Source organism: Mauremys reevesii, linkage group 11 (assembly GCF_016161935.1).
Source record: "Mauremys reevesii isolate NIE-2019 linkage group 11, ASM1616193v1, whole genome shotgun sequence".
Classification (NCBI taxonomy): Eukaryota; Metazoa; Chordata; order Testudines; family Geoemydidae; genus Mauremys; species Mauremys reevesii.
Window position 1 is genome coordinate 65,565,112 of NC_052633.1, and position 27,505 is coordinate 65,592,616.

Sequence of the window (27,505 nt, forward strand, 5' to 3'; positions counted from 1 at the left end):
TTTGACATCATGGATTTTCTCATGAAATGAAAAAACCTGGTTCCTGCTCTGCTCTAGCCCTGAGTATTTCAGCATTCAGGTTGCTTTCCCACATTAGATGCTGAGTAGAGATTATATAGCCATTGTATTAGACTGCTCACAAGACTTTGGCAAAAGTCCACACATTCGTTTTACTTAAGGTTGCTGGCTGGATTCAGAATGCAGCCCAAAAAGAAGAAAAGAAACACTTTTGGCAGTCGTATTGCCTATTCCGTACTGTATGCCTCATTCAGCTCTGGCTTTTGAGGCTCATGATTTTAAAGCCAAATCCTCCATTTTCTCCACCTCCCCCAGTATTACTGACCAACATCAATTGAACTAACATTTCTCATTCTTCTGAGCCCCACCTCAACACAAACAAAGTAAGACTTTGCAACCACATTGATTTACCCAAAATAGCTTGCTTATCAGATGTACGTTTCCTGCCCATACCAGACTAAAGAGGAGATCCTTGAGCAGTCTGTCTATGGTGTTACATCAAGAAGGACTTCCTCTTTAGCTGCAAAATTAACCTATTTGCTAAAACATACTTTTTAGATTGACTCTAAACACTTAAAAAAAAAAAGAGTAAAGGTACAAACACAACCACCAGGAAGGCACTGAGAAGGCAAACAGTCGGGTTTCTTTATTGTGTCTTCCTAAACCCAAGAGACATCTGATGCTGATGTACCTTTCACAGTGCAATTCAAAATATTCCTCTCACAACGTGGTGATACTTTTCTCCAGATAAAGAAATGTTGTTAAAAGGCAAGGATGTGTCACTCTACCTAGTGGGAGGAGCTAAGACCTGCTGATAAAGCAGGTACAATTGTTGTGAAGTATTACTTATTATTTGTGTAGTGGCATGAGTGTGTAACACTTCAGAATCACTGAGGCTCATTGTGTATATACAAGCTCACCAGTCAGCACTGTACGAGGAGTAGGAACTCCAGGAGGCAACCTGAGACTATCAGCCAACCAAGAGAGGGATGTTTGACTACTCTGAGTGTTTGTAAGGGCAAGTAAAAGAACTGACAACCTAAACAGCTGTGAGCATGTCATTGTTCAGATCCCAGGTTTCTCTCAACTGAGGTAATATCTTGCCACCACTTTTCCATCCTCCACAACTGTGTGGAATCAATCTGTGAAACTCCTTACCTGAGGATGTTGTGACTGTAACAGGGTTCAAAAAAGAACTAGATAAATTCATGGAGGATAGGTCCATCAATGGCTATTAGCCAGGATGGGCAGGGATGGTGTCCCTCAGGGCCGACTTTATGAACTACGGGGCCCGATTCAAATACCTGGCGGAGGTCCGGGGCTTCGGTGGCAGGAGGTCCGCTCCGGGTTTTCCGTGGCACCGAAAGACCCCCTGCCACTGAAATGCTGCCAAAGACCCCCGTGCGGACTGCTGCCAGGTGAGTACAAAAAAAAAATTAAAAGGCATGGGGCCGTCTTAGGCGCAGGGCCCAATTCCGGGGAATCGGGGGAATCAGCCTAAAGCCAGCCCTGGTGTCCCTATCTTCTGTTTGCCAGAAGCTGGGCATGGGCGACAGGGGATGGATCACTTGATGATTACCTGTTCTGTTCATTCCCTCTGGGGCACCTGGCATTGGCCACTGTCAGAAGACAGGATACTGGGCTAGATGGACCTTTGGTCTGACCCAGTATGGCCATTCATATGTGTATTACATATTCCACCCCATGCCTCCAACCTCATCTTCTACTATGTGTCCTGGACAACTATTTGTCTAGCTGTCGGATGCCTCTCTGTCCTCCCTCCCACGTCTCAGTGCATTTGGCAACAGGGTCCTGATCCCACATCACTGAAGTCAACAGAGTTTTTCCATTGACTTCAGTGGGAACAGCAGTGCCCCTTAGCTGGCTACAAACACCATCAAACAGCTCCTCTCTGCATCTGATCACTACCAACTCCCATTTCTCTGTATGGCACCACTCTCTCTGATATCATCATCATGATCTGAGGCAGTGGACATAGAATCATAGAAGATTAGGGTTGGAAGGGACCTCAGGAGGTCATCTAGTCCAACCCCCACTCAAAGCAGGACCAACCCCAACTAAATCATCCCAGCCAGGGCTTTGACAGATCATCTAGGAGCCAGGAATTCCTGAGTTCTAACTTTAACTCAGACACTGAGTCACTTTGTGACAGTTGACAAGTCATGGTTTCTGCAATTCAGTTTTCCAAATGCATAACCAAGATCACCTTACCTCACAAGGGTGTGTGACAGTTGCTCAGAAAGTGTAATAGAGGGTTTGAATGAATACTTCCCTGAGAGCTAGCTAGGAAGGGATGAGACTGTGGGTGTGATTTATGTAAATACAGTTTGCTCCTGATCACATTCAGCAGACAGTGTCAAAGTGATCAACTTTGGCTGGTATTGGGTACAAATGGCCTTAGTACTGAATGCAGGGTTAGTGAAATATGGTTACCAATGTTGTATTTATTGTAGGAATACAAGAAAGCAGGACTGTGCTTAACCTGTCCAAAATGAAGGGGGCCACCCTCAGTAGAAAAAACCTCATTAAGCCAAGGGCTCGAATGTCAGAGCCCTGTGAAAGTAAGAGGGGTAGGGACAGACAATCCCAGCCAGGAGACTGTGCAGCTTCAATGGGCCTCCCTAAACTGGTTTAACTTGTTCCTCTCCACTGTTAAAAGAATAGCGATAAATAGGCTTCATTAAAAACCTTTTTGTTATTTTAAATGCCCAATCAGAGCTGAAATCAGTTGTGGTAGGACTGTGTTTCTGTCCAGCCTACAAAGAGGTGAAGATTACTAAGACTGACATGCAGAGGTCATAGAAGATGGTGATTGACAGTCAGCTGGTGAATGAGTGGCTATGTGACGGAGAGGCACAGTGAGAGCGGTGACCAGGCAGCCAGCAGGAGCAGCTGGTGAATGGTCAGCAGGGTGGCTGGCAGAGGGGTGATGAGTGAGTGCCTGAGCAGTGGCACAAGTAAGGTACCTCTTTACTCCACCCAGGGGTGGGAGGTGAACTCTGCAAATGCACCTCTGAACTCTGGGTCTGCACTGACCAAGGACAGCAACTGTGAGTGGGGTGCAGAGAAGGGTCAGGCACGTGAACAGAGACGTTGGGTTGCTGGACTTAAGAACCTGAGGGGAAAAGGACATTGCCCAACCTACTTGGGGGTGGGTCTTGTACTCAGGGTTTATGTTTATTAATCCCATTTGTGGTGTTTTCCCAAATTAATGCCCAGTTACTTCCCTCCTTTTAAGAAATGTTTCTTTTCTACACTCAGACTCTGTGCTTGTGAGTGGGGAAATATTGCCTCTCAGCGGCGCCCCAGGGCGGTGCGTAAGTTTCCCAAGTTACTGGGTGGGGGCTCAAGTCAGGGACGGTGCAACCACTAGGCGAACTAGGCAGTGGCCTAGGGCGGCAAGTGGTTGGGGGCGCCCAGGGCTGTCCTTTGGCATAGGCAGCTGCGTAGGGCACCTGAAAATTTGGGGCACCACTTAATGTCCACACCACTAGTTTTCCTATCCCTGTTCTGACCCTTCCTGGGAAGGAGATCTAGTAATTAAAAGAGAAAAAGCCTCCAGCCTGCCAGACCTATTAGCACAACCCTGAAACTGTTAAAGAGCCATTCAAGGGGTAACCAAGACATTTAACAGGCATTTGCCAACCCCCAGGTATCTACTGTCAGTTTCTGAATGTATTGACAAAAACATTTGTGCATGACTGTAATACGGCCTTCTGGCTAGAGGGGTGAAAACATTATCTAAGTTTACTCAGAACATGTTAGTCTACAGGATCTTATTTTTAAAGCAAATTTTAAACTATTTCATTAGTGAGTTGAAGATTATAAAATCACATCTCTAAAAAATCCTTGCATAGATTTTTAGATGCACAATCATCTTTAGTCTTAAATGCTTGGCTCTTCAGACATAGCTTTTTAAACAAATTCTTCAAAATTATCTAAAATACAAATTTTAATTACTATAGTAAAAAAAAAAACTTACTTCCAAAGTCTTCCTGTCCTTTCTGTCCATCCATTTCTCCCTTCCCCTCCCACCCCAACTGAAGGAAGCAACAGACCTTTGCTTCCAGATAGCTGGACAAAGAGTTTCCCTTTCTTTATTTCTGACTATCTGATGACCTAGTTTTAAACAAAATCAGTACATTAGTAAGATATACAATCCTTTGTTATGCCTAAAATCTTTGGAAACATATTTTTTAAAGTTGGTGAAATTTCATAAACATGTGTATTGTTATGGAAATCACACACAGTAAATTAGTGTTCCCTTTTTCTAAAAGCAATGAACATTGTTATGAACACACTAAACCTCTGTGACTGATTAATTTAAAATAATGTCTGTTTCAGTGAGTTAAATATGTAGTAATCTGGAATGAGTATATTTAAGTGTACATTTAAAATATAAAATCGGCTTAGAAATACTGATTAAGAAAATGTAAAACAGAGAAGAGCTGCATCATGTATTCCATAATATTTAATGTTGTGTTCAGCAAGACAGCTGACTCACCCTTATTACAAAGTTTTTGCAAATAAATGTCTGACAAACTTCTGGGCATATCAAAAAACCTGTGATGACATTTTTTATTCCTAAGTTTAGTGCTTTTAATTAGGTACCTTCTGCATGTCCATTCTGCATGGGGGAGAGGGTACAGGGGTCTCTGCAGGGAACTGTGACTCTCCACCACCGTGAGGCAGGGTGGGCGTCTTGTTATTCTTTCTGCCTTGTCCCTCCGTCCCCGCCTCCGCCGGGCTGCAAGCTCAGGCTGCCATCGGGCATAGGGGCACCAGTTTAATAATACTGCATAGGGCCCCATAAATCCTGAGGATGGCCCTGGGGGTGCCAAAAAGCGGTGCCCTGGCTCAGCAGGGAGGAGCCGCCTTCTGGAGGCACCGGAGAGCTAGTGTCCTGCTTGCAGCAGCGGCAGCGAGCCCCAGCCATGGAGAAGCCGGCACAGCGCAGGGGGGCAGGAGCCCTGCAAAGGCGTTGGTGCCGCTAGCGGGGAGCAGCTGCGCCCCCCATCCCTCCTGCCCAGGCTGCATCCCGGTGCCCCTCCCTGGGGGCCCCTGCAGGCTGCAGCAGATGCATGCACGCAGAGGCCCCCGTGCGCCCCCCCAGCTTCCCCCTTGCCACATTCGAGCTCTGCGGCTCCTGGGCATGTGAGCCACTGCCAGGGCGCGGGGCCCTGAGCCTGCTCCGGGAGGGGAAGTAGAGGTGGCGGCTCACACTCCTGGGAGCTGCAGAGCCCAAGCATGGCAAGGAGGGAGCTGGGGGGGTGCACAGGGGCCTCTGCACACATGCATCTGCTGCAGAAGCCCCCAGGAGCTCCCAGAAGGCAGCTCCTCCCTGCCGAGCTGCTGCAGAGGCCCAAGTCTGGCAAAGTCAGTGAGTGGACTCGGGGCGGGGGCCGTCGGGATGGGGTGGGCTCATGGGGGGGACTGTGCACCCTCCAGGGGAGTTCAGGGGGCGGGGAGGGGGAACCTGGTCTGGGGAGCAGCCCCATGGCACGGCTGGCCCCTGGGGTTTATAAAGGCTCGTTGGGATTTGCCCCTCTATGAACCGATGTTGGCGGGGGATGAGGGGGTGCAAGGTGGAAGTTTTGCCTAGAGCTCGAGCTGGTTCAGTGTTGTATCAATAGAAAGGAACCCCTAGCTATTGAACCCAGTCCTGGTTGCTACTGGCTCCACCTGACAGAAGGGTTACAATAGTACTAAGTATCATTTGTTTGTTTTTAATCAAGTGCTGTGCAGTTTAAAGGTATATGCCAAACATTACTCTCCCTGAACTTCCCTCCCCCCACCCCCACCCCCACCCCCAACAAGCTCAGTCATTCTCTCTGAAACATAATCCCTGCAGTGCTCCCATCTATGCCCTAGGATTGCACTGAATCATATTTAAGAAACTGCCTCCTTCACTATGTCCCATGCAAAAAGTGAGATTCGAAGTTATGGCATCAACGTTTTCAAAAATGTCCTCTGAAATAGGGTGACTAACTTGAAGCACCTTCATCCCGATTTTTAGAAGTGCTTCACACACCCACACTAGCTAGGTCACTGGAGATTGAGACTGCAGACTTAAAGCACCATAGCCCATGTCTCCATGCGGAGCCTCCAAACAGCCACATATCTATACCAAAAAAGAAGGGCTCCAAAACAGAATGGTGGCTCATAAAAGACAGACTTTAGCTATGTCCAGGCTACTATGCTACCATGTAGACAGAGAGCTCAATCTGAGTCTAAACAACCTTACCACAGTAACACAAGGTCTTCCAAACAAGAAAAACTTGATTTTTCTCCCTGGATGGAGATGTGCTAATGAAACAACCTTTTCACCACATGAAACAGTTCTCCATTTGGGAGATGGAAGATGCTATGGCTGAAGATTTTTTAGACAAGGGAAATGCAGTGGATCTAATATATCTTGATTTCAGTAAGGCATTTGATACGGTACTGCATGAAGAATTACTGGTTAAATTGGAAAAGATGGGGATCGAAATGAAAATCCAGAGGTGGATAAGGAACTGGTTAAAGGGGAGACTGCAGCGGGTCGTATTGAAAGGTGATCTGTCGGGTTGGAGGGAGGTTACCAGTGGAGTTCCTCAAGGTTCGGTTTTGGGTCCGATCTTATTCAATCTCTTTATCACTGACCTTGGAACTAAAAGTAGGAGTGGGCTGATAAAGTTTGCGGATGACACGAAGTTGGGAGGTATTGCCAATTCGGAGAAGGATCGGGATATCCTCCAGGGAGATTTGGATGACCTTGTAAACTGGAGTATTAGTAATAGGATGAAATTCAATAGTGAGAAGTGTAAGGTTATGCATTTAGGGATGACTAACAGGAATTTTAGTTATAAGCTGGGGACGCACCAGTTGGAAGTAACGGAAGAGGAGAAGGACCTCGGAGTCCTGGTTGATCACAGGATGACTATGAGTCGGCAATGTGATGTGGCCGTTAAAAAAGGTAATGCGGTCTTGGGATGCATTAGGCAAGGTATTTCTAGTAGAGATAAGGAGGTGCTAGTCCCGTTATACAAGGCGTTGGTGAGACCTCATTTGGAGTACTGTGTGCAGTTTTGGTCTCCCATGTTTAAGAAGGATGAATTCAAACTGGAACGGGTACAAAGAAGGGCCACTAGAATGATCCGAGGAATGGAAAGCCTGTCGTATGAAAGGAGACTTGAGGAGCTCGGTTTGTTTTCCTTAACCAAAAGAAGGTTGAGAGGAGATATGATTGCTCTCTTTAAATATATCAGAGGGATAAATACCAGGGAGGGAGAGGAATTATTTCAGCTCAGTACTAATGTGGACACGAGAACAAATGGATATAAATTGGCAGTCGGGAAGTTTAGGCTTGAAATTAGACGAAGGTTTCTAACCATTAGGGGAGTGAAATTCTGGAACAGCCTACCGAGGGAAACAGTGGGGGCGAAGGACCTCTCTGGCTTTAAGATTAAGCTTGATAAGTTTATTGAGGGAATGGTTTGATAGGATAACGTGATTTAGTCAATAGGTCAATAACGTGCCGCCACTGGTAATTAGTACCGAGGGTCAATGTTGGGATATTGAAAGTCTTTTTCCTGAGTGTCTGGCTGGAGAGTCTTGCCCACATGCTCGGGGTTCAGCTGATCACCATATTTGGGGTCGGGAAGGAATTTTCCTCCAGGGTAGATTGGCAGTGGCCCTGGAGGTTTTTCGCCTTCCTCCGCAGCATGGGGCAGAGGTCGCTTGCTGGAGGATTATCTGCTACTTGAAGTCTTTAAATCAGGATTTGGGGACTTCAACAGCTGAGTCAAGGGAGAGAATTATTTCAGGAGTGGGTGGGTCAGCTTTTGTGGCCTGCATCTTGCGGGAGGTCAGACTAGATGATCATAATGGTCGCTTCTGATCTTAAGTTCTATGATTCTACGATTCTATGAAGTAAAGAATTTTTTTCATCTCTACCTACAGCTGCTGCCTATGACAAATATTATTTCTATAATGCCTCCACATGCTCTGGTAGCTTGTGAGGATGAACTCAAGGATGAGGACATTTAGGAGCCATCAGCAGTAGTCAAGGACAAAAGATTATTATACAGATCGAGTGAGCAATCAATTAAATTCCCTTCAAAGTGCCTGGAGACAGATAGTTTACTAGCATAGGACGGGAGTTGATGGTGGGAAGAATGGTGGAGGTTCAGCCTACCACTAAATAAAGCAGATATTTTGTAGACATGTTTGGCCACAGCAGTTGAGCAGAAAAGGTTCACTTTCTCCCAGACAATAAAAGGCAATTGTTTAAATCAGATATGACGTAAAAAAATTCCACACCCACTCAAAATGTCACCTATGCTAACAGAAAATATCACCTAAGGCCCTGACACACTCAGAGAAACGAGAAAATAAAATAAAGTAAAATAAATACACCTTTTTACTCCTACGATGCACCTTGCACAACTGTTACTTTAAAAGCGCTACCTTCCATGAAAGATCCCTATAGGGCAGGGGTCGGCAACCTTTCAGAAGTGATGTGCCGAATCTTCATGTATTCTCTCTAATTTAAGGTTTCGCGTGCCAGTAATACATTTTAATGTTTTTAGAAGGTTTCTTTCTATAAGTCTATAATATATAACTAAACTATTGTTGCATATAAAGTAAATAAGGTTTTTAAAATGTTTAAGACGCTTCATTTAAAAATAAATTAAAATGCAGGGTCCCCCGGACCAGTGGCCAGGATCCAGGTAGTGTGAGTGCCACTGAAAATCAGCTCGTGTGCCGCCTTTGGCACCCGTGCCATAGGTTGCCTACCCCTGCTATAGGGGCAACTGCTCCAGTGCCCACACTGGATAGTGCCTGTGTGCAAAAGTCCAGCAGAGGGCTCCAAAGCAAAAGACATGTTCATACAGCACCTGCAGGTATCTAAAGCCCTAAGGCTGGGTGTTTCAAAGTTGCCGAAAGGGGTTAAGTGACTAAATTCCATTGAAATGACAGTAAACAGAACAAAGAGCTCCACTTTGTGTGTGAATTGTTGTGTTAGGGTTATTTACCACCTAGGTACTATAGTGATGTGTGCTTCAATGTAGTGCAGGTTAGGTAGGTTCTAGTATATTATGTTTCTCCTTCCAGAGTTCCCCTTCATATCTTTTAGGGACTCACCAATAGTGCTCACTATTTACTTAAAGACAGTGTTGTCCAGTGAATGAGGCACTGGACTGGGAATCAGGAGACTTGGTGTCCTTGGCTCTGCTGCTTTTGTGAGTTTGAGTGGGCTGACGGAGTCACAGCATCTTTCTGTGCCTCAGTTTCCCTGTGTGTAAAATGGAGATCATGCTACTTAACTTTGTTTGTAAAGCACTTGAGACCCACAGATGAAAAGTGATATTTAAGAGCTAGGTACTGTTACCACATTTTCTGACAAAGCTATTCATTTATGCTGTCAACAGAATTATAAATTGCATACAACCCTCATTTCATGGTTAACTTACCAAAATGTAAGAAAGATTTTAAAATCTAAACACGTGCCAATTTATCCATGCTTTGGTTATACAGTGCATTATACGTGTCTTGATTTTATATCGAGAACATTTATTGCTATATACATATGCTTATCTAATTGTGCTGAATACACATGCTTTATTAAACTCATAAATGAGTACATTGATGGGCCTATGTGAAAATGGAGCCCTTCATATTTTATTTATAAACTGGGACAATAGAACTGCACTGACACAGAACATCCATTTAATTTAGAGGATTTAGGGTCATCCCACAGATTTTGCTTTTTTTGCCAGAATCAAAGCTTTGGGGTGGTTTAATTAGATTTCCAGCCCATCTGCTTGCAAAGATAGCCTTTACTATGTAAACTAATGCACTTTGTCTTGCTGAATCTGCAGCCAGTGGAGAGAAACAATGGGACTAGGAGGAGGATGAACTTACACCCTTCATTTTAGTGAGGTGTTAACTTTAAAGCCAAATTATGACTGTTTAAATGCCAACATTTTTAACTGTTTCACTGCTGCTCATTTTATCACCAAACCTGCAGATTTATTTGTTGTGAGCAAAGTGACATCCCCATCACACCACAGCACTGGATCCATGTTGATGGCCATTTTGCACAACTAAGGCTGAACATTTGAACTAAGCACAGATATGAACTGAATGTTCATTTGATAATCAAGATGTTTGCTGCTTTCCTTCAAGTGCAGCATAAAAGTGATGATCTCAGCACAATCAGGTAAAAGTATTATAATCCTGTGATGCAGTAGTAAATGTAAAAATAATGATTATTTTGGATTTGCTATAAAACCTGGCAACACAGCTGATCAAAAACATTTGAGTGTAGTAATCAATGGAAGTTTGGAACCTAAATATCTCTGAGGATCTGGGCCCTAATGAATAATATCTGAACTGCCATCCATATATTTGAACATCAAATATCAATGTAAGAATAGATATAACCCATCAGGCTAGAGTCTGTGTTGCTTCAATGATGACATATTTTACTAACAGCATACTAATCAAAGCACAAATGAAATATGCAAATTTATCCTTAACAATTAAATATAAGCATATTACACTGACCAGGTAAAAGACTGATATTATAGAGACAATATCAGTGAAGTAATGTTTTCTTAGACCAACTTTTGTTGATAAGAAAGAAAAGCTTTCAAGCCACACAAAGCTCTGTTCCACAGAAGTTGGTCTAATAAAATACATTACCTCACCCACCTTGTCTCTCTAATATCCTGGGACCGACATACCTCCAACTATACTGCATACAGATTGCTACTATGGCAGTTTGTGATCTTTCAATATATTCTTTTTTTCTAAAAGCTAGTTTCTACAAAACAACTGGTCTAAGAAAAAATATAATCACATCGACTGTGTTCACATTTCCCATACTAGATTCTAAAATGAGATAACTACTTCATCTTTATCAGACATGAACTCCATTCTGCCTGTATTTCTGTTCATCACACAAACCAGTGGAGGCTGCTAGCATCAGAAAGTGAGGAGGTGAAAATGATACTCAATACCAATTTACAACAGGTAAATATAAATACCTACCAAAATCAGAGGATCTGCCACTAATAAAAACAGATTGGTAGCTCATTTTTAGAATCTCAGACAGCAATTTGGTACAGCTGGTACATCTACTATTGATACTTTTGTGTCCTTTTTTAATGGAAGTTAGATGCCCAGGCACCACACTGTTATGTCTCTGTTAACTCAGTACATTCATATGGCTCTTCTCTGAACCCTCTCCAATTCATCAAGTTCCTTCTTGAATTGTGGACACTGGAACTGGATACAATATTCAAGCAGTGATCATATCATTGCCAAATAGAATATTCTGCTTTCTGTCTGCCTTCGCTTGTGAGACAGAATGATCCTCTTAGAGATGCTCTTTGACATTCTTCTCCTTCACCACACTTCTGAGTTCTGAAGAAGTGGGTTTTTTTACCCACAAAAGCTTATGGCCAAATAAATCTGTTAGTTTTTAAGGTGCCACCGGACTCATTGTTGTTTCTGAGTTCCCTAAAGTCATCTATAATCTGTCAGATATACCACCATGAAGTATCAATAGTGCAAATATGCACTATCACCAGCGGTTCCTTGCCCATCAACTTTAGAAGTCTATTCACTCTTATAGACTGCACACCATCCTGTTGTCCACCTATCCCTTCTTTCCATTCTTCTTAGTACAGAATCACCAGCAAGAATCGCCAACCATCCAAGGATGACTGAAGATCTCTTTCTGGCCACACTTAATTTTCTTACAGGTTGGGTCAAACAGCCCTCCACAGGTGTGTCCCATACAACTCTCTGTTCCATGTAAGCAGCTGGATCATCAGATATCTTAGTCAGTTTCTATGCTGAGGACCTAGTATTGACTGATACTCCTAGCTGTGTGGAATTCCTCCTGGATAGATCCTTCAGTGACAGATATGTACATACATACAAACAAACCTATAAAGGACAGCGGCGTTCAACAGCACTGCTTTTTCCATCCAACTTACTGTCTGATAAAAAACAGCCTCTCCATCTGGTTCCTGTTTGCATAGTTCTGCCTTACAATTAGAGCTGGTTGGAGACAGTTCAATGGAACCATATTCCATCGGAATATGTGGTTCCAACAAAATCGAAACACTTTTTGTGAATTTGCTGGAATTTAGTTTTGGAAGAAAGGTGGGAAAGAATTCAGACAATTTAAAATGTTCTGTTTCAACATTTTTGGAACAAAAAAAATTTGATTGATCATTTTGAAATGTCTTTGTTTCATTTTATATTATATTATTGTGATAGAGTGTATAAACCCTATGTGGCAAAAGCCACAAAGTGCTTAATGGACAAGGCAGCTTCCCCTCTCACCTTGTGACTAATTACCTGACTAGGAACAGCTGTGATAAAAGGCTGCAGCTCAAGCAGAAAGTGGCAGCTGCCAAAGAAGCTGGGGACTATCCCAAAGAAGCTTGTCAGCAGTGGCTGGCAAGGAGCCACCTAAGGAACAGGCACAGCAACCCCTCAGGGAGCAGGGTGAAATTTCTAGGAAAAGCTCAGTGGATTTCTTCCTCTCCAACCTATGAGGCTGGGGAATGGAATATTACAACAGGGTGTTAAAGAGCAGCCAGCACAGACTAGAAAACCAGAACAGGATCTTAAAAAGTCCAGTGTACCCCACAAGAGGGGACTATGCCCATTCACAGCTGTATATTACAGTATAATACAATTAAAATCAGTTGAAATAGAAAACTTTTTTCCTAGAATTTTCCTTTGTGGAGGATTTAAAAATGTTCAGTTTTTGTTCAGATTCAGAACAAGCCAAACGTAAAATAAATAAATAAATAAATAAAAAATCTCAAAATCCTCCACTCAGCTCCACTTACAATGTATAGGTCGCAATTCAGCAGAGCAGTTAAGCATATGTTTAAAACCCATGCTTATGTGTTTTGCTGAATAGGGATGTACTTAACTTTTGTATTGAATCAGGGTCACAATTCCTATACAAAGACCTAGGAAAGCTTATGCAAAGTAACATGCCATTTTAACCATAATAGAAAACTCCCAGTAAAATAGTTAGGTCCTTTGCTGTGCCCCAATGACCTCTTACATCATTTTTCAAGTTCATTTCAAGTAATTAATAGGTTAGTCTAACAAGATATTTTTTGCCTTGCCTTCTTTTGTAATTAATAGCATATGGGGAAATGCACATTTCTAGCCTGATGATTTCCTTCTCATGATCCCAGTGCTTTACATATTACTTAACAAGCCTTTGTTCTATAATGAGACACTCTTTGAAGTTTACTGTCATGGAAAATTGCCAGAGATGGTCAATGGTTGGGTACACAAGCCTTGGATCCTATCTTTTCCCCCAGACGTAGCTAGCCTACATAATCATTTTCTAGGGTGTGTAAATTTTCACAGATTAAGGTAGCATTTAGTTCTCAGGCAAGTAATAACACATTGGTGCATGTTCCAAGCTCAGCCTGAATGTTCTGAGCTGGGAAGAAATGAAGCCCCTGACTTCAGTCACTGTTACAAACTATACTGTAAAATCCTACATGCATGTGGCAAAGCATTTCTATGATGCTTGGAATAATAAAGGATGTGTTCTCCAAGGTTATGGGCCACTGTGGAGCAGTGGTTCCCAAACTGCGGTTTGTGAACCCCTGGGGGTTCACGAAATGTTACAGGGGTTCTCGGGAAAAAATTCCCTAATGGCAGACAGAGCTGTCCCTAGGGACCCCGGGCAGCACAGGGCCAGCAGCCCGGAGCCCCTGGACTTCCAAGAACTAAGCAGATCAAAGTAGGCATATCTATCACACTGAGGAGATTTAAACTTCAAGACTCCGTATAAGAAATGGAAAGGGAGGTGGATATTTTTTGCTGTTTTTAAAATTAAATAGGCAGCTAGTATTGTTTTTAAAATTATTATGAAGAACAAGTTTAAGCTTTGTTGTAACGTGCGTTGTTTGCAGGGACTGCTCAAGACCTGAATGCCTGTGTAGGAGGAACTCTTTGAGTTGGCTTCTTAAATACCTTCATGCTGTTTCACATCTGATATTCCTTGATGAAACATTGGAGCCTTGTCTTATAACAGGCTTATTCAAAGTGATACTAGCTATAAAAGTGAGATCTTGGAAGAGTGTTTCTGTTTTCATAATGTAATAAAAATGCTATAATGATAAATAATCATTAATAATAAATAGCGTGTAATGAGCATGTCATAAAAACAAATTTTATATTTCCAAGATCAGTGCTTTTTATAATTTATACTCTGGTAAAGGAGAAAAACCCTGGAAATACTCATTTTTAGGAGGGGGTTTGCGAGACTTGACATTTTAGTGAAAGGGGTTTGTGGGTTGTTAAAGTTTGGGAACCACTGCTCTAGAGCCCATTCAACTGTAACCATCTGGTGTTTCTCGTCTTAAACTTAGATTGTAAGCTTTTTGGGACAGGGACTTTGTTTGTATAGCCCCTTACACAATGGGGGAATTGGTCCATAAGTGGGGCTCTTAGGCAATATGGTAATGGAAATTAATAATAAATAACCACATCTGAAGATTAAGCATTTTCTGGATTATTCTGCCTCGTTAATAACTCTCACATCTGAAGCCTGTAACATGTTATTAGCTGGCAAACTTCTCCCAGGAAAATGTTCTTCTAATGATGACATTAATAGCCTTTTTAGATTGATCAGTGCTGCTTTATCAAGTGAGCAGGGTCAGCTCAACTGCAGCTTAAATCCAGCCACAAAATCCTCACATCTCATCCAAAATCCCCCAGGAACACTTCTATTTTGTACCCTGATGTAGTGGCCCATTTTTGTGCTATTGGGAAACCACAGTCCCCCCAAAAATGTCTAGTGAATTGTCATATGTGAAACATGTCAATTTTAAGATTAAGGGTGTACAGTTTTATTGCCACTTTGGCTGAATTTTAAACCCAGTAGCAGGTTTGTTTTTTATCAGACACACACAGGTAACTATATTTTGGGTGATTTTTATAGCCAATCACAGATTTCTGGACTGGGTCTGCCTGCATAGCAAAGCCACTGAAATTTACTCAATTAAATGTTTCAAGCAACATTTAAACATCCAGCAAACCTCAAGAGTTCCAGAGTTTAAGATTGACCTGGATAGGCCCCCAAATGTTCAGATGCTTAGCTAATCCTTTTAGACCCTGTAGAATTGCACTGCAAGTCAAACAAGAACAGGCTTCAATATTACAGTTATGGGTAGCAGTATAAAACTCTAAAATAGAGAGATGATATCATTTCTGATAGGGTAATAATTACCACCAGAACAGCTCTTAAGATTTTTGGCACTTCTATATCAAGTTCCTACCAGAACAAGGTAACCCAGACATTTTATTTTATTGATTTGATTTGGGTTTGGTTCAAGTTTGGGACAAAGATTCAGGTTAGTACTCGGCCTTAAGTTATCCAAAATAGCTACCCAAGTTTAATTGTAAGGACATGGGGCCTAACCAGGGTGTCAGACCTGAGTTTGGAGTACATGCCTATAGCCAACTAAGAGTACTTCTTTTCTCTAAAGGTAACTATCAGAGTTAATAATAAAAGGAAATTCCAATCAGTGCCTGCAATTTTGTAGCTGTGGTGGATTGAACTTGCTCATTTCACCAAGCAATACTGATCTACCTACACAAACACATTAATTCATTTCCAATATGACACACAAATTTAAAGTCCAGTTGAAAGTCCTTTGATCATCAGCTGGTGATGATTCCTTCTCTACTTTTCTCTGCCCATGTCTAGTTGACAAGATCCACCATCATGTGATCCAAACAGAAAATGTCACACTCCCCTTTGTGCTAGAATTGAGACAGAGCAGATCTAGGATATAATAAGATTACTAATATCTTACAGCCTGTTATCCTGAAGCATCTCAAAGGGCTTTACCACCTACAATACAGATGTCAAATTCAACAGGGCCTAACATCAACCCATGCAGCATGTCACTAGAAACAAAGAGAAGGGGACCTACTTTTTTATTTGGGCTTAGACAAGAAACAGATGATTTCCCACATTCCGGTTTGAATGGAAACCAAAATCTTGGCCAAGAAAATGAGCAAAAACTCAAAGAAATGCATACGCTGAAGAATTTAGATGTTTTGAGCCAGGAGCATTTTGCAGGTGCAGAGATTAGACATTTAAGAACATCCCTAATTAGATATCTGATTTTTGGCATCTTTTCAAAACATCATGAACACAGGAAAGTATGTTTTGTGCATTTGCATCTTCCATAAAAAGAGGGAAAACATGTTTTTATTTATGAAAATTGTTAGTTCTATGGCAGTTAGCTCTGAGTGACCAAGTGAGCAAGAGGGACTCCAGCTTTTGGAAACACTGATTTTCAAGTTTAGCCACATGGGTTATGTAGGGCAAGAGCAGTGGTGAGCTGGAGCCGGTTCCCACAGGTTCTCAAGAACCGGTTGCTAAAATTAGACCTCTGTGGAGAACCGGTTGTTAAAGGGCCAGGAGGTGGGCAAAGAACTCCAGTCCACAGGCCGGATCATCCTGTTGGTCCCAGGATTCCCAGCTGGGGAGGCTGAGGCTCCCCGGGCCCCTCCCCTGCTTCCCCCCAGCTGCAGCGTGGCCAGCCGTTGGCACCAACTGGGCAGCTCAGCTGAGCTTGGGAGTTGTCCTGCTGCTGCTGCTTTTTGAGTGGCCCGGCAAGGTGGTGGTGGTGGGGCTGCTGCAAGCTCCAGGGCTAGCCAGAGGGGAGGGGAGGGGGCAAGTGGGGCAATTGGACCAGGCCCTGCAGGGGCCCCCGGCCCCACGAGTATGTCTCCCCCCGCCCTGGTCCCTCCCCCCCCCTTAAATCAGAACTTTTTATAGGGAACCGGTTGTTAAGATTTTGGCAGCTCATCACTGGGCAAGAGGGCTTCCGACTGAAACAATACTAGATGAATGAATCAGTAAATAAAATAACAATTTGGTTTACTTAAGATCATCCATCACTACAGCATGCAACCTTTATGATAATATTGAGTGCCTAATAAAAACCAGACACTATTTCCCAATACCACTTTCCATTTAAGCCCCATCTGTACTGGCTGAAACTGGTTGTTTAATACGGCTGAAAACTAAAAAGTGTTACACCTAGTTTGGTCTAGCCTGGGTGTTATACCTGGAATAAGGAAACATGGTTCTGCAACAGCAATTTCATAGTATAGATGGGTCTTTAAGAACAACTCCTACTCCTTGCACTAAGCCTAATTACTGTAAAAGGGCATGGCTGGAAGGAACCTCCTCTACGTTTCAGTTCCACTAACCTTCCCCGGCTATTCCACAAAGGGGTCTTTGGAGAGCAAATCCCTGCAGAGCTATATCTACAGCAGGCTGGGATATGCCCTTTGGGGGTTCTAGGAATCTTGCCCTGCCCCCACATTTTAATCACAGCAGTTCAGCCAAGTTCACAGCCCTCTGCTGCTGTGGAAGAATGGGCAGGATTTGCCCCTTAAAGGGCTCCCTCTGGTATTCAGAGGGGACATGGCTACATAAAGCTCAGGTGATACCAGATGGGTGCCAATTAGGGTTGCCAGGTGTCCAGTTTTTGACCAGAACACCCAGTCAAAAAGGGACCCTGGCAGCTCCAGTCAGCACTGGCAACTGGGCCATTAAAAGTCCAGTTGGCAGTGCTGCAGGCCTAAGGCAGGCTAGTCCCTACCTGTCCTGGCATTGCATTGCACCCTGGAAGCAACCAGCAGGTCCAGCCCCTAGGTGAGGGGCCATAGGGCTCCACGTGCTGCCCCTGCCCCGAGCACTGGCCCTGCACTCCCATTGGCTGTGGTTCAATGGGTGTGGGGAAGGGGCACAATGCCTGTGGGGCAGGAGCAGCGCGCTGAGCCACACACACACCCTGCCTAGGAGCTGGACCAGCTGGCTGCTTCCAGGGCGCAGCGTGGAGCCAGGGCAGGCAGGGAGCCTGCCTTAGCCCTGCTGCGCCACAGACTGGAAGCCACCGGTAAGGTAGCCCATGGAACATAAGCCCGTGCCCCAACCCCCTGCCACCACCCTGATCCCTCCCCAAACCCCAGAGCCTGCACCCCCAGCCCACTGCTCTCACCCCCTCCCATTCCCCTGCCTCAACCCACACACACCTCCCACACTCCAAATCCCTTTGCTCAAGCCTGGATCCCCCTCCTGCACCCCAAACACCTCATCCCCATCCCATCCCAGAGCCTACGCCTCCAGCCAGAGCCCTCACCCCCTCCTGCACCCCAACTCCCTTCCCCAGCCTGGAGCCGCCTTCTGCATCCTGAACCCCTCATTTCTGGCACCACCCCAGAGCCTGCACCCCCAGTTAGAGCCCTAGTGCCAATATCAGAGCCTGACAAGACAGAGAGATGTAAAAAAATGTAATATCCTTTTCATTTGGTGGCTCTTCATAAATTTATAGCTATTCATTAAGGCCAAAGCTTTCAAACTTTGGTTGGTTAAAGTTATGTACCTAAAATCCACGTTCAGGCACCTTGATGAATAGTCTGATTTTCAATGGTGTTGAATTCTCATTAATTTCAATGAAAGTTTTAGCCATATGCATATGTTTGGTACTATCCAATTGATGATCAGAAGAGCAGTAAAAGGGTTTATATTCTACACCAGCAATTTAGCAGCTTATAAAACGACAGTGTTCAAGTGTCTGACAGAGTCCATTTCTCAATGAAAAACAAAGGATACCTTTTTAAGCCGATCCTGCTTTAAAAACCACATAATACTATATATACTATTTGACATGACAGAATCACTGGAGAGGCAGTTATGGAACATATATTATGAAAGTGAGCTTTCCAGTAAGTCTGTTAGGAATGGAATAGCAAATAACTGATATAAGTCTCTGGCGGGAAGCAAAATCTAAATTAATCTTTGATCTCTATGGTGTTCAAAAAGTTACATTCTGGGTTCTAGATGGAGTAATAAGAAACAGTATAGACAATATGGGCCATTTCTATGCATTTAATTCCAAGAATAATAGTTCATCACTAAAGCAGTAACTCCAACCCGTCCGCTGTCATATGCTTAAGAGTGTCAACCAGTTTCAAGTATACACTTTTTTAAACTGGATCAGGGATTGGCATCACAACTTCCCCACTCACCACCACAAAATCAAATCAGCATGGCTGTAATGAGGGCTTTCTAATACAGCTCTTATCCACTTCATTTCCTCGTATCAGGGGCTGGTGCAGAAAAGGGACTACTGACATATCCAGCCTCTGAAACAGCATTCCTAAACATAATGGAAAATGCCACATCAAAGGTGCTTGCTTCCCAGCAATGAGAAGTCCAGTTAGGGCATGCAAATTACAGGGCCCATATCCTACCTCTCAGAATAGGTCTACAATAAAAATACATAGTTCTTTCCATTTCATGGTATTTTACAAACTGCAGTAGAAAGAGATCCTGAGACATGAGGCCTGGTAAACTAAAGTCCGGTCCTGACGCTATAAAGCAAAGTTAACATGAGTCATGCTATAAGCAAAAGTCAGGCCCTGTTACAAAGCAGATGCCTGCTTGAAGGTTCACTATCCGATACACGAACTTGGCAAGAACAGGACTGGCACTGCAAAAACACAAGCACTCCTAGGCACTAAGTATTCACGTAAACACATTCCAGAAGAATCGTGCCAGAACACTCCAATACAAGGGTCTGGTGTAAACACACTCCCCGAAGCTGATACAGGGGCAGGCTGACACCTTCTAAGGATAAGGTCAGGATGGCAGGGTGATGGATAGAGATGTTTTGATTATCTTGTACATGCTAATTCAAAGGGTGGTAACTAACCACGTCAGAGGGACAATATGTAACTTGTTTGTATCAGTGTATAAAAGAGGGGTCACAGAGGGGATGTCTTTGTCCGGCCAAGGGGGGAGTGGAGAGTCCTGCCACTCTCTGAGCTGAGTCCATTGTCATGGGCATACATGTATTAGTGGCCCTGTTCAGTCTGCTGCGTGCTTTGTCCACAATAAACCTAGCTGAGTGTGTTCACTACTGAACTGAGTCAGTGGCCTTCTTGGGCAGTTCGATGGAGGTCTGCTGTGTCAGCTATTGGCGCAGAGCCAGTCCAGCAAACAGAGAACACATACACACACACACACACACACACACACACACACACACACGTGTACCTTCACAAAACTTCTGGGATGTCAGTGTTATTATCCCTAGTTTATACATGGGGAAAAATAAGGTGCGCTGGGGTTACGTGATTAGATCAAATTACAAAGGGAGTCAGTATTGAAGCCAGGATTAGAATGCAGCAGGATCTTGGTCCTCCTCCCATGTCCATTTTATGTCTGTGTTGATCAGATACATTGCACAGGTCTATGAGCACATGACCCACAAATGTGACCAAAGTTAAATCTGGAGGTCCCATCGCAGTTACTATTTCAGATCTATCCACATCAGAAAGGAGTAAGACACCATCCGAGCTGACAGTAAATGGAATTCTTACTGGTGATGTGAGCAGAGAGGCTAAGGGCTAAACAGGCCATTGACATGGACCTTCTATTTCAGCAGTTGGTCAGGATTGAAGCAAGGAAGCAAAACAACGGGGGTGGGGATTTGCATTGCTAGTGTCCATGTTTTGTGCACTAACAGAAGCTTTTCCATGCTTGTCAAGTGCTGGATCTTAGAGGACTGAGATGAAAAAGATGTATTAAGTTCAACCTAGCTTAGTATGTTGTTAGTGTTTATCAACAAGGAATATTAATCAAATCATCCTCCAATGAATCTTCCAGCTAATCCAGAGCCCAATCCATTCACAAGCATTAAATTCACACACAAATAAAAGGGAATTTCCTGATTTGATGGTATGGAATTAATTTGAATCTATATTTTATACTTTTATAATTTAAAGAGTATTTCAACATATACAGTGCACAGTATTCGCTCAGCTATTGTTGATGATGTGCAACTGGATGCATTTTGCATGTGTCATCCAAATTTCACGTCTACAGTATATGAGAATTATAGTATACTCATCTGAGTATTGCATGGAAAATACATATTGCTCCAAGTAGGATGTGAAAGCTGCATGCAGAGCTTCATACGATCATAAAGTATAAATTCAAACAAACAACATCTACCCGAAAGCAGCTCAAAGTCATTTGCTGAAGATCCTAGAGAACAAAAGCCACTGCCATGCTTTGTAAAGCTTTAACTCCTGGGGGGATACTGGAGTTTACAACAGGAAGTCCCAAAGCATTGCAGAATGAAGTGCTGCATTCTACCACAATAATAGACATTTTAATTATCAGCCTTGCCACAATATCTAGTGCACATCTGGCTATGAGAAGTTATACTGTTTGTCTGTTGGATATGGGAACTCTGGGCCAAATTCAGTCCTGGTTTAAAGTCCACTGAATTCAATGGAATTCTCTAGGGGTAATTTGGCCAAATGAATTTTAAAATGCTGTGAAGGACCATACCCAGCTGTTTGTGCCACATTAATGTTAGTGTTGGTTTCCTATTCAGGATCAACATGAATGGACAATGAATATGCAAGAAAAGGTCAAAAGGCTGCAGTTTCATATTGATTTGTATTACTTACTTGGACACGTTCTTTGACTGCTTTCAGAGTTACATTGGTTTAGAAGAAGGGGAAGGAAGACAAGTTAAATTTCACCAAGGGTAGGGTTTTCCAAACAGATAATTTGTTCAAATTAGATTTCAAAACATAATATTTATTTAATCTTAAATGACAGCATCAACTGCAGAAGCATCTGGCAAGCCTGATGCTTACATACATAAATGGAAAAAAAAAAGACAGCCCCCCCCTCACCTACTTCATCCTTCTATTAAAAGACCAAGTGCCAACACCATCATATAAATGTTTGAGACAGTCAGCTTCCTCTTCATACTCCCAGGCAGTGGGTGATAGAGAAGAACCTCCACTTTACATGAACACCACAAACACATCACTTTACTTGTGTGTAGGAAAGAAATAAAGAAGTATCCTGAATTTGGTTAGGAGTGGCCAACCACTACTGCCAGAATGACTGATGATCACACTGTTCTCTGTGCCCAGTGGGAGATAACCTTACAGACCCAACACAGATGAGTGAGCTGCTAACTCAGCAATTTTAATCAGACAGAATGGTGAAGCTGAGGTCTCCTTTGCACCCACCCTACAAAACAGATTTATACTGGCTCTCGTTTTCAAAAGAAAGAGGTTTTTTAAAAATCTAGGTATTAGGATGAGTGCATTCCACCTTGGAAGGGAAGCTTCTTTGTCTGACATGCTGAAGCTTTGGTTTTCTGGTTAAGTATCACACCAGAATCTAAAATATTACAAGATTTTCTCATGATTATACATGAGATAAAGCCCTATGCGCTCATGCAGGGAAACCAACCTGTTCTCATTTACCATTTAAAAACATATTGTAGCAAATATTTGAGAGCCAGTCTATACTAGATGAGCCAGGAGCAGTTTAAAGTTACATTTTCCTCACACTTTTTTTTTTATTGAAGAAAGTTCTAGTTATTTTGGTCATTAGCGTTTTATGTTGGGTTTAGGTTATTTTGTCTGTTTCTCTCTTTTAAAAAAAATTAAGTAGCCATCTCGCCACACACCATGCAGCTACATTTTCTCTTGACGAGTATAAAGTTAGAGAATCCACCAAGAGCTCCACGTGCATGCAAGGAAAATGTTAAACACTGACTTCATTAAGAGCACCATGTAGAAAATGGGAAGAAACCATAGGTAGAATTTGCAAAGTTGTCCTAATGCACCAATTTCCGATGGGAATTGATGGGAACTGGCATCCAAATCCCTAGGTACTTTTGAAAATCCCATCCCATATTTTCTATAATATAAGAATACTTGTGCTATATTAATGTGATATTGATTGCTATTATATTGTAATATGATCTAGTCACAATGCAGTGAAAGAAAAGTACTCTCCCCAGAGCCCAGCCTGAGTGGTCAGACTGTGTGCACTGTGGTAGAAAGAACCTAAAGTTTGTACTAGTGTCAATGACACCTGCCTCATCTTATGCAGAGGATCTCTGCTTTGATCGATCCTCTGCACCATCCACAGATACTTGTTGTATACTGGCACCCAAAAAAAGCCTGATTCAAAGTCTGTTGAGGTTAATGGGTGTTTTTCCATTGACTTCAATAGGTTTTGGATTAGGCCTTAAATCTTGCCATCCCTTGCATGGTGAATGCACCCCAATGCAAGTCACAGAGCACCTCCCTGGTTCCACTTCCCCTGGGGTCATCCATACCCAGGCAGAGCAAGGCCAAATTTACTCCAAATGATGATAATTTGGAATAATGATGATAACATTGCTTACAGTGGATTAGTGGATGAAAAACCACCAGCACTGGTCCATTGTCAAAATTTACAAGACTGAGAATTTTACAGCAGCAATAAAACAGAGTCAGATCGCTTCTACATTTTAGCTAGAATAACGTTAGACTTATTGATTGGACTGTAAATTCTATTGACGGCCACTGACATGGCTTCAAAAGGGAACTGCACATTTAAATGGCCTATTGCCAGTGTGCCATTCTCACAAAGGTTAATGCCTGCTAATTTTAGCTCATTTAAAATGCTATTCACGGTGGCATCGGTTAACTAACATGCCTTCTTTACTGAAACCTCCATATTGCTGGTATCTGGATCTTTATAAATATTATGGAGCCACAAATTTGAATGTAAAAAAAAAATACACAAGGTACACAAGCAACATCTTTAAATCAAAACTATTAGGGAGAAAGCATATAGAGGACTGTGCTGAAAATTATGCTGCAGAGACTCACACAAGATCCACTAAGGAAGGGGAAAATGGAAATTCTGTATAATTCTTATAACTCGTACTGGTGCCTACCACTTAGCTAAATTGTATTGACATCAGACCCCCTTGCTGCTGAACCTGGCCAATAACAGCAGGAAATAAACAGTTTGTTTTCTATGATACTAGCATCCGATTTATTGTTTTCTTCCCCATCTCTCCCCGCCCCCCACACCTCACTTCCTTCTTCCAAGCAGCAACTGTCAGTACAATTGACAGGCAGAAGCATTTAGCACAAAGGAGCAAATGCTGATCCAATCAAAGGATCAGGTACTTGAATTGAGGTCAAAAAAGAAGAGCAAGGCCATGCAGCCCTGAGTCAGACAGCTCATGGGGCATGGTCATATCTGGCTCCCTTCCTCAGACCTCTCAGATGCTTCAAGCTATAACTGATCCTCTCCTCTTCCAGTACCTGACAGTGACTTACTGTCAGTGTCTGTCTCATTCAATCACAGCAGCTGCATTAAATGGTCTTACAAGTGCATCTGAAAGCCTCAATGCACCCTACAAAGAGAAGACAATAGCACCTACAGGTGAGGTATGTGAAAAACTCTGCCAATACGTGCTTTGCATTCAGAAAATTAAAACAAAAACTCCCACGCATTTTCTACTTTCAGCAACCTTTCAATTCACTCATCTCTATGGTTGAAAAGAAAGTTCACATTGTCATTTTGTTGATTCCTTCATATTTTTAGAAATCTAGAGTGACTGTTGAACTTTAGGTCACCAGTTAGACAAGGTCAGTAGTGGCTACCCCCCAAAACAATGTTACGTTGCACTAAGTGAACTTAACTGGTGATCTCAGTTCCTTCATCACTATTTATTGCTATCAGTTGTTTGTATGATGGTTTTGTCTAGAGACTCAATCTTGCAAGGCACTGTGGAAACATAGGGTAAGAATTCCTGTTCTGAAGAGCCTATGGCCTAAACAGAGACAACAGATGAAAGGTAGGACACAGGAAGTAATTTTAACACCAATTTTACAGATGGGGAACTGAGGCACAAAGAGATTAAGTGGCATGCCCACAGTCACAAAGGAGCCAGAAGTGAACCCAGATTTCTTGAATGCCCGTTCAGTGCCTTAACCACAAGACCATTCTCTCTGGGTACAACTGACACTAGCTGACATCTTTTGTTAGGCGCAAGATAGAATCCAAGGAATAGAAAGACATGGAAACAATTATCCTCTCACCCCTAGAAGTGTGTGTCTAGCTACTGTTTATATTGATATTTCACCAGTCACAGAAGCATCAAGGGTCTGAACATAGTACGAGAACAATTTTTTAAAAGTGGCCTCTGCTCTCCCCTTTCTGGGGCTGATGACTTTTCTTCATTTCTCTGTTCTTGGAGGTGGTAAAGAAGCTTGTGCTGACAGTGCCCAGGCTGTACCTGCCCCATGGATGAATAGATGCCATCACCTTCCAGGCGCTCAGTCTCATCAGTACTACATTCACATAAATGGCCAGATTCACAGACGGAGGAAACTGAAATAGCCCCATTTACTTCAATGGAGCTGCACCAGTGGAGGATCTGGACTAAAAAAGTGTAAAAAGAAAATAAGAATTGGAAGATGGTGTAGAAAAATCATTCAGTTAACTTTTCTTCTTTGCACAGAACCCAAGAAAGCAACAGACTATTGAACAGTCAGAGAATAGCCATATTTAAAAAACACAAAACTGTTCATTGCCAGGGGCACTCATAACTCAGTGCACTCTGTAAGTTTGAGAAAGTGGCTGCAAAGCAAAATACTATACACAGGGATATATTAGATGAGAGTCTCTAGAGTCGAATCCAATTGTGGGTATATGAATCTTCTCAGTTAATACCTTAAAGAGATTTATTCCAGGCCCTATATTAACAATATAACAGGCTTATATAGTCTCACTTAGGGAAGCAATTTGCAAATCAGGGCAAAACTGAGCCCACACGTATATTGCCCCTTCACTATATGGTTCCATCTACCAGTATAATGTTTGTTTTCCCAAATATTTTAAGGTACTTCTGTCACTATTCCTCTCTTTTCATCTGTACATTTTACTATTTTTCAGTATTACAGAAGGGAGAATCAGGCTCCTGCTATGAGGAGAGCCAGTAACAGAAAGCACTGCTAAAAACCTGAGGCTATGAAGGATTTAACAAATTTTTAAAAAATTGAGATTTAAAAATTATTGAATCTTTTCCCTGAGAGGAGAGAGAGAAGCCCCATGGTCCTAAAGGGAAGCAGCATATTTGTGGCTCTAAGGGGAAAGCATATGCAATGGCTGAGTAGAGCAGGACCATGCACTGTACTTAATGCGGACGTATTTGAGTTTCATCTTTTGTTTGTTGGGAAGATCTGGGTTTATGAAATGGAACTCTGGCTGGCTGCCACCCGTGTCTCCTAGCAAGTAAGAGAACAATCAGCTCTGGAGCTACAGCCCGAACACACACCCTGGTAAAGAGTAATGATCTGGACACTACAGGGTAGAACTGAGACTAGAAAAGGGCAAAACAATAAAACCAAAAGGCATCAGGACCAGGTCCTAGTGCCCACTTTTCTGCTCTGAAAAGTTACTACATTAACAGGTCACCTTCTTATTCAGCAGAATTTTTCCCTGGCTGTATACAGTCACATCCACTGACACTAGTGAATAAAGCAAGATCCAATTCCTTTTCAGCCCTGGGAAAAGGCACAGCTCTAAGAAAATGAGGTGAATTCTCTTCTGGCTTGTGAATCCTTATTGTTAACTAAGTTCCACTTGCAGGGCCACCAGCACAATAGCAGAGTCTTCAAATTACACCCATTTATAACTGAGCAACCAGTTGGAAAATAAAGGGTTCCCTAGGTGTCACTGAGGGGAGAACTTAGCCTCCAGAATCTTTATTGCTGGAGATGTTGCACAAGTGAGAAAGAACCCAGTATGACTTTAAAATGCATGTCTGCGTGGCTGGCAGAAAGACATCTACCTTATAAAATGAGAAAAACTGCTGTGGAAATCATTGAGACGCAATAAACGTGGGACTCCATGACAACATTTTTGACTGAGCTGCTTTATGAGACTACCACACTTCAGATGTGGATTCACACAAGTGCAGGTCTCTGTGTGCATGGTTACAGGTTCGGGGTCTAAATTTGACTAGATGTTGACTTTTGAACAGGGTGTTGAAAAGCATGGATAGTTTGGAGAAGTAGGGTGATAAACTCCCAAAAAATCTTAATTCTCTAATGGCATAAAGGAAAGCAAACTAATGTGTAATAAATGGAAATGCTGGAAAAATCAGATATGTGAAACTAACAGCAGAACTCTAGGTCTTCTAAAATGTTGTAAACAGTATTATTTTTTGGACATAAATAGAAACCTTTTACCTATTCAGCCAGTGTAAAACATTTTCTCAGTACTCATAGAAAGCTGATTTAAATAAAGGATCAATTCTTGAAATAACCAAAAGTTTTTTTCTGACTACTTGATCACATATTGCTGACACCTACAAAAATGTACTCTGAGGATTAACAGATTATTAAATAAAACAGGACAGTTTTCTTGTCTTTGTCTGATCTTAATGTTATTTCAGCCTTATTTGCCCTTTTTATTCCGCACAACACATCCACCAAATGGATGTGGGAAGTTCCTGCTAGACCAAATACAATGCATTTTCTAACCACTTAGGGAAGAGAGCTGCACACAGCCCCA

General features: G+C 42.6%; 1 protein-coding gene across 15 annotated transcripts in view; it reads right to left on the minus strand.

Moving 5' to 3' along the window:
- Nucleotides 1-27,505, minus strand: part of KALRN (kalirin RhoGEF kinase) — a 737,748-nt gene that overhangs the window by 440,866 nt on the left and 269,377 nt on the right. The gene's annotated exons all lie outside the window — the stretch shown is intronic.